A 7,263-nucleotide genomic window follows, 5' to 3' on the forward strand; every position below is an offset into this window, starting at 1 on the left:
TGTCAGCGTCCCTCTTCTCTCTATCCCCCTCTCTCTCCCCCTACACTGCCAGGAGAGAAGGGCGAGCGGCGGCACCGAGGGGGTGACGGGTGGAGCAGCGATGGAGCGGCCCGGCGACGGGCGATGGACGTCGGAGCGACGGCGGGCGGCGGGCGATGGACGGAGCGACGGTGGGCGACGGGAGGAAGCGGAGCAGCGGCGGGGCGAAATGGAGCGGCAGCGGGCCGTGGGTGGAGCAACAAGGGTGCAGCAGCAGCGCGATAGCGGGCGGCGGACAGTGGGCGAAGCGATGCCGACGACGCCGCACTCACCGCCACCCAAGCTGAGCTCGTCGGCTCCCCTCCCCTCTCCCTCTCCACTCTGGGCTCTTCCTCTTCTTCCTCTCGGCTCTCCGTACACCATGCCCCAAGCTTGCTTACCGCATATCTGTCAGCAAAGGGCCTTTTTCCTGCCAAACTTTTTGTCAGGAAAACTTTTGCCGACAGAGCGGGTCTGTCAGGCCAAATGCTGCCGGCAAAAGTATTTTCCGACAGATAAATCTATTTTGACAGATGGGTTGACAGTGGTTTTTGTTCTTTACCGACAGACAATATTTCCCGACAGATGAACTTTTGCCGACATATGGACTTCTGCTGACAGATAGTTTGATAGGAATATTTACCTTTGCTAGCAGATAATATGACACCTAGACTTTACAACGCAAAATAATAATAATAATAACCGAGCTAGCTTATTGCAGCAACCAATACTGTGACATGCATGGAGCCCTCGCACACATTTTAGTAGATTACATAATTCAACATACAATAACATCAGAGTGCACTAGCGCATTTTAAATGACAAAAGATGAGTCATAATGGTATGCAAGGAAAAAGATGCTAAAATCGCTATTTTATCCGGGCTTACATGTCGTATATAGATTACATACACATAATAGTAGAAAATATCCTAAAAAGCATCGAAATGGAGAACACGGGTACACGCTTCACCCTTGTCAAAAGTTCACATGATACATCACCTGTAATGTAAATAAAGTGTATTGCTCAGATATACAAGTCAGATATATAAGGTATAGCTGAGATAAGAAAAGGAGAAGCTCTTTCGATAAGAGGCAAGCATAAAATCGATGCAAAAAGGAATTGCTTGTATGGAATATAACTATATAGTTCAAACAAATTCGATTCCCTACTGGTCAAACAGAAATGCATTAGTATCGAGCACTACAAGCTCAATGAGTACTACAAATACTGAAGACTAACTTAGCTTCCATGTGACAGGGGGATTTCACTTGTAGTTAAAGTTGTAGTTACAAGGCAAAAACTTGCAATAGTTCCCAATGCTCACATTCTAAATCTTGCACTATCCATTTAATAAAAAATGCCTTGTACATAGAAGAAATAGCTATACAAATCATATGCTCAAACAGATGCTAACAAATCTTACAATAAGAAAGGGGCATGTCTCCTGTACAAAAATGCAAAAGGCATCCCAAAATAAATGTTTCTTGACAATCAAAAAATACCTCTCTGTACCTCACAATGACCATAAAAGTCTTGCCAATCAAATAAGTGTGTCATTACTCATGATCAATACCTTTTTTAGGGGTTAGGACGGTACTATTTGGTGATAGACAGGAGTGTGTTATTCTTTCGGTCGAAGAATAATGTTATATGCTCATAGGTTTATGCCAATTCATAACCAATAACCAGCAGCATCTTCCTTCTAGATTTGTACTTTAGAGTTTAGACAAAATAAAAGTAGTACTAATGAGACCACCTTTATTTCATCTCTTCCATTTTACCTTACAGCTACTTGGATTTTATCTCGAGGGCTTGAGTTTTTAATCTCTGAACCAGAATAAAGTAACACACATATAAGCTTATAGCTTATACTCCATATATGCAATTTATGTAAGATAAGATGAGTAGCCATCTTATGTAAAATGAGCATATCTGATCAGCAAAAGATAAGAAAAATCAACTAAAATGCCACAGAATGTTTACTCAGTGAACAGGAATATATAAACAGATAAAAGTTCTATTATAAGTTTTATAAAATTTTATAAATTTTATAAACTCAAACGAACATCATCACCTAATTAAAACTAGGTGGAAGCACAAGGGTAAGTATGATCAGAATGAGCCTTCCCAGAAGCTGCAGACAACGGCGACCGACCACAACATCATCCACTCCCCGACTCCTCGGGCCGTCAACAATGAAGTATGCAAAATCTGTCTGACAATCTGAGCCAACAATATATTACCTCCAGAGACAAGAAAAAAAGCAGAAACAAACACCATGATTTTCTTCTATAGTGCATGACCAAATTATTTTTTTAAGAGACGCCAGCAGCTCCATTTAAACCATGAGTAACATGGCCAAAATCATACAAAGAATTGCTGGTGATGTCTCATTAATTTTCAAGACAAGTAGATAAGGAGAATGGGTAAAGTACAGGGAATAACCCAGGGCTCAATCTGGACATGTACATTAGTTTCTGACTTATGTTTAGATATTTTCAGACTTCCTACAAATTTAGAAATAAATTTCATTGTTCAGTGCCATATAGCAATAATATGCAATCAAGAAAAATCTAAAATTTATGCAAAGCAAACCTGAAGACAATATTTTTTTATCAAGAGGGCAGAATCATATTTGGAGGAGTGATAACCATGGTGCAGAAATTTTACTAGGAAGCAATTGGAGAATGCACTCATACTAATCTGTGCATTGTCCCATTCTCAAAAGAGAAAAAAAAATCACTTGAGCAGTTATTTGTACTACATTGAGTTGAGCTACATCAAAACTCACTTATTTCATTCCTAACTCCTGTTGATAAAGAAACAACCACGCTAAAGTATAACTGAGCTATGACCTTACTTTACAAATCACATCATTTAGAATATTCAAAAGGAATAAATATATAAGTAGAAATCACTGATCAATCTCAGGGAAAAAAAATCATGAGATTAACTTATTCGGTAGTACCACTGAGAAATATAAATTATTTAGTCGTAGCACTGAAAAACAGGCAAAGTCTAGGTGTCCCTTCCAGCAAAGTGCATGGGTTCGTTTCTGTATATTGAGAAAAATTACTACTACTCGATGAGTTCCTTTAATAATAAGCTACTAACATGCATCAACAGTTTAGCTTGCCCTGGCAAGGTATAATAAACATAGCAATGACACTTCAGCTTTGCCCGACTCATCACATCTGGACATAACAACATTGCAGGCTCACTGGAGAATACTAATGCACACAACAATTAACACCTAACAAACTTAATTAATCGGACACAGGAGACAGGAGTAGCACCGTACCTTCACGAACAAATCAAGCATCATATCTGAGAGGGATTTGCAGGACTAATCATCAGATCTGGAAGGTATTTGCAGCCATAAGAGGAGGGGCGAGCAGGGGACGCGTTGTTGGCCGGTGCTGCTCACCCGTCGTCGCTGCGACGAGGCACTGCGGAGGCAGTCGGCGCTTGGGCAAGGAAGGGGCAGCAGGCGCCAGAGGAGAAGGGAAACAGGGTACGGTCGCCCTCACCCGAGACCTGACGCAGGGACGAGCCGGCGAGGAGGGGGCGGCGAGGAGGGAAGGGGTAGCGCCTGGAGTGGGAGGCGCCGCCGGCTCATCTTGAGGCCGGATTTGGCACCGCCGAAGCTGGGGACTGCCGGATCTGTAGCACCAGCGGCGGCGGCGGCTGCGGCGGCGGATGTTGGCTATGCGGCGGTGGTGGCGGCGGAGGATCTCGGTGACGCACTTGTGGAGGGGAGACGGCGAACTTCGTGGGCTATCGCCGAAAAAAAAAAGAGCAGTGGCGGCTGGGGTAGGGAAGTGGGGAAAAGAGAAGGGGATTTAGGGTTTAGTTGTGGCTTAATTATAGAGAGCAGCTACAAAACGGAATCTTGTTGTAACGGGATAGTTTAAGTGGCTCCTCCCCGCTTTCACGTGCACTCCATCTTGATACCTGGTACCTTGGGTATCAGTTGGTACCTGGTACTTGGAACTTTTGGTACCGACTGATACCTTTGGTACCTGATACCTGATATCGGCTGCCTTTGGTACCGACTGATATCTTTGGTACCTAATACCTGGTACCGGCTGCCGGCTGGTACATGTTATCTAGTACCGTGATACCTAGTACCTGATACCTGGTAGCCTGGAGGAGAAGGAGGAGAGAGAGAGGGAGAAAGGAGAAGGCAGCCGCGTGGTGGAGCAGGACGAGGAGGCGGTGGCGAATCCGGTGGTCGGCGAGGCGGAGTGTGGAGGAGGAGGCAGCTGTGAATCCGATGGTCGTCGAGGTGGGGCAGCCTATGAGAAGACCAACGAGGGCGGGGAGCCAGAGCAGCGCGGTAAGGGAGGGGAGCTTGAGGGCGACCCTTGCCGAGGCCGCGCCGTCGTCGTCCTCCTCGGCGGCTAGGGTCCTGAGCCGACAGGAGAAGCTCCCACCCAACAACGCCTTCCCCGGCGCCAGCGGCGGCCTCCACGTCCCGCTCCTACTCTCCCTCTTGTTCACCGCACCCATCGCCGAGCTCCTCGTCGTCGCCTCGACCCCTGCAGTGGTGGAGCGACGGCAACAGGGACAACGGCGGGCACCGGCTCCGACGAGCGTCCTCCACGCCCAACGCGCCACCCCACATAGCTAGCCACCATCGTCGTCTTCGTGCTGGTAGTCACAGAGAGATAAGGGAGAAGGAAGGGGAAGAGACAAAGAAGAGGATAAGGATGCTAGATATTTAGTGGTAGTAGTTGTCACGTTGCAACGGAAGCCCGGGGTGTAGGTTTTCTGTTAATTATAACCTATATTTTTTTGCTGACACATATTTGGTTAGTACTACTATAAATACCGACAGATACTTTGACCTCAAAATATATGGAATTACTGACACATTTTATGTCTCGTCAGGCAGTATTGCCGACAAATAGTGTGTCATAACCTTTAGCGACAGATAGATTCTCGGTGATTTTGGTGACAGATGTCTGTTGGTAATTTAGTGTCATGGTGTAGTGTCCGTCCTCGCGGCGGAACGGTGGCGGCGGCAGGCCGCGGGCAGAGCAAAGGGGCGGGCAGAGCGGCGGCCACCTCGCCAAGGACATCGAGCGCACCTCTGACGCGAGAGGAGCGGCGGCGCGCACCAGCCTACGGGAGGGAGGGAGAGGAGCGGCGGTGCGCTTGGGTCGGCGGCCGGCGGGAGGGAGAGAGAGGAGCGACGGCGCGCGGGGACTGGCGGGGGGAGCGGCGCGCGGCTGCCGGAGGGAGAGGGTCGGCGGCGCACATGAGTCGACGGGTGGGAGGGAGAGGAGCAGCGGCGTGCGCCGCGCCGGTGGAGAGGGCAGCCAACAGGAGGGTGGAAGAGGAGCAGCGGTTCACCGGCCTCTGCGCCCTTGTCACTCCGCCCACCGCCTGCTGCCGCTCCATTTTACCCCGCTGACGCTCAACTCCGCTTCCTCCCGCCGCCCACCATTGCTCCGTCCACCGCCGGCCGCTGCGCCACTTCGCTCCATCGCCGCTCCGCTCATCGTCCCCTCGGCTCCGCCGCTCGCCCTTCTTTCCTGGCAGTGTAGGGGGAGAGAGATGGGGGATAGAGAGAAGAGGGAGGCTGACATGTGGGACCACATGGGCCCCACCTTTTTTTAATTTAATTTTTATGTAGCTGACATATAGGTCCCACGATTTTTATTATTTTTCGGGATAAAATTGCCACGTAAACGCCACGTCATTGCCACATGGGACGAAGACCTAGTCAAAGGAGCCACATAGGCACCACGTCGGCCAAAACCACCCTCCATAATGCCAAGGGACCTCGTTTGCCAGGTTTCGGAAGTTGGGAGACCGGTCGTACCCGGTTTTGTGGTAAAGGGACGAAAATCGGACTGACCGACAAATAGAGAGACCTAAAGTGAACTTATTTCTATAAACAATGACGAGTTTCGAATTCCAGCCCATCGTCACGATTACGCCGCAGCCTGCAAGCCCATCGTTACCTAGCCAGAACTACAGCCCACTTGCAGTATTGGTCCATGCCCCTTTGCATGCAAGGTGGTCCTTCTGGGCTCACGGTCCGTGTACTTCAGGTTTCGGCCCACCATAACCGTGCACGTTTCCGGCTTCCCCTTCTTGACGCTGGCAAAGGAAAGTATGGGACCTTTGAATTGGAGGAAAAATATAGAAATTTTGGAGGATTTTAATTCTATAGAAAAATTTCCATTGAAACCCTTTGAAATTCCTATGAAATGGACAATCCTATATAGATTTTGGAGAAAATTTAGCAAGAGCTTCAACCTCTTGGTAACTTTCCTTTGAGTCTATCTCTCTCATCTAATTCCTGCGTTTTTCCTTCGGTTCAATCAAACGGTCATTCCTATATTTTTTCTGTGTTTTGCAATCTTTTGTTTTGCACTTACATTCTGTCGACGTTTGATGTCGCGATTCCGGTATTTGCATGGTATGGGGATCGTTGGTACTAGGGTATACGCAAGACTGAGGTAAAAGATATGGAGACAGGGATTTTTATACAGGTTCGGGCCCCTGAATTGTCAGGTAATAACCCTACATCATGTTGGCCGAAGCCGATATTGCTCTTATTCACCATAATCACACCAGTACAATATTTGGGGTAGCCTATCTAACTGTTGTCGACATGGCGGTCTGAAGTTATGACTCGTAATCGACAACAGGGTAGTCTTCCTCCTCGAGTTCGTGCCCGGTGAGATCAGAGATAGCGCTTTCATATCTCCTGACAGTATCCGAAGACACCGTAGGGGACTAGCCGTGCCTATCTTTGAAGTCGATATCCGGCGTCTTGTCTTGGCGTATGTTGGCTTCTATATTAATCTTCTGTCTTGATCTATTGTTCCGTCTATGTTGACTGTGGTGGGTGTGTTGATCGTCCCCTCTCCTTCTAGGGGGCATTGTATTTATACTTATAGGTGTCCCCTTGTCCAAGTAGAACTAGGGAAACCAATATGGATACAATCCGAGTAGTCCTTGTCGTTTTCATGTAGAACTCTGGTTGTCTTCCCTTATCCAGAACTCCTCCTATATCCGTAGGTCGTTTCCGTATAAGATATGGTATGTGGTGGGTCCTAACGAGATTTAGTCGACTACTATTAGGTATACGTGGTATTCATAACCCTGACACATTCCTATTAAAATCTTACGTTTTTTTCTATTTCTACATTTTCTCAATCCTACGATTTAAATGACCCTACAGGTTTTGCCAACTTTGCAGCTTTGCTATCGAATCGAGATACCG

General features: G+C 47.5%; 1 long non-coding RNA gene across 1 annotated transcript; it reads right to left on the reverse strand.

Annotated features, from left to right (window-relative positions):
- Nucleotides 1-762: 762 nt before the first annotated feature.
- LOC9269625 (uncharacterized) lies at nt 763-3,820 on the reverse strand. Its single transcript, XR_010739763.1, has 3 exons — nt 3,322-3,820; nt 2,095-2,243; nt 763-1,018 (listed from the first exon to the last, which is right to left on the reverse strand). It is a non-coding gene; the product is annotated as an uncharacterized lncRNA (long non-coding RNA).
- Nucleotides 3,821-7,263: the final 3,443 nt, after the last annotated feature.

Source organism: Oryza sativa, chromosome 2 (genome assembly GCF_034140825.1).
Source record: "Oryza sativa Japonica Group chromosome 2, ASM3414082v1".
Classification (NCBI taxonomy): Eukaryota; Viridiplantae; Streptophyta; class Magnoliopsida; order Poales; family Poaceae; genus Oryza; species Oryza sativa.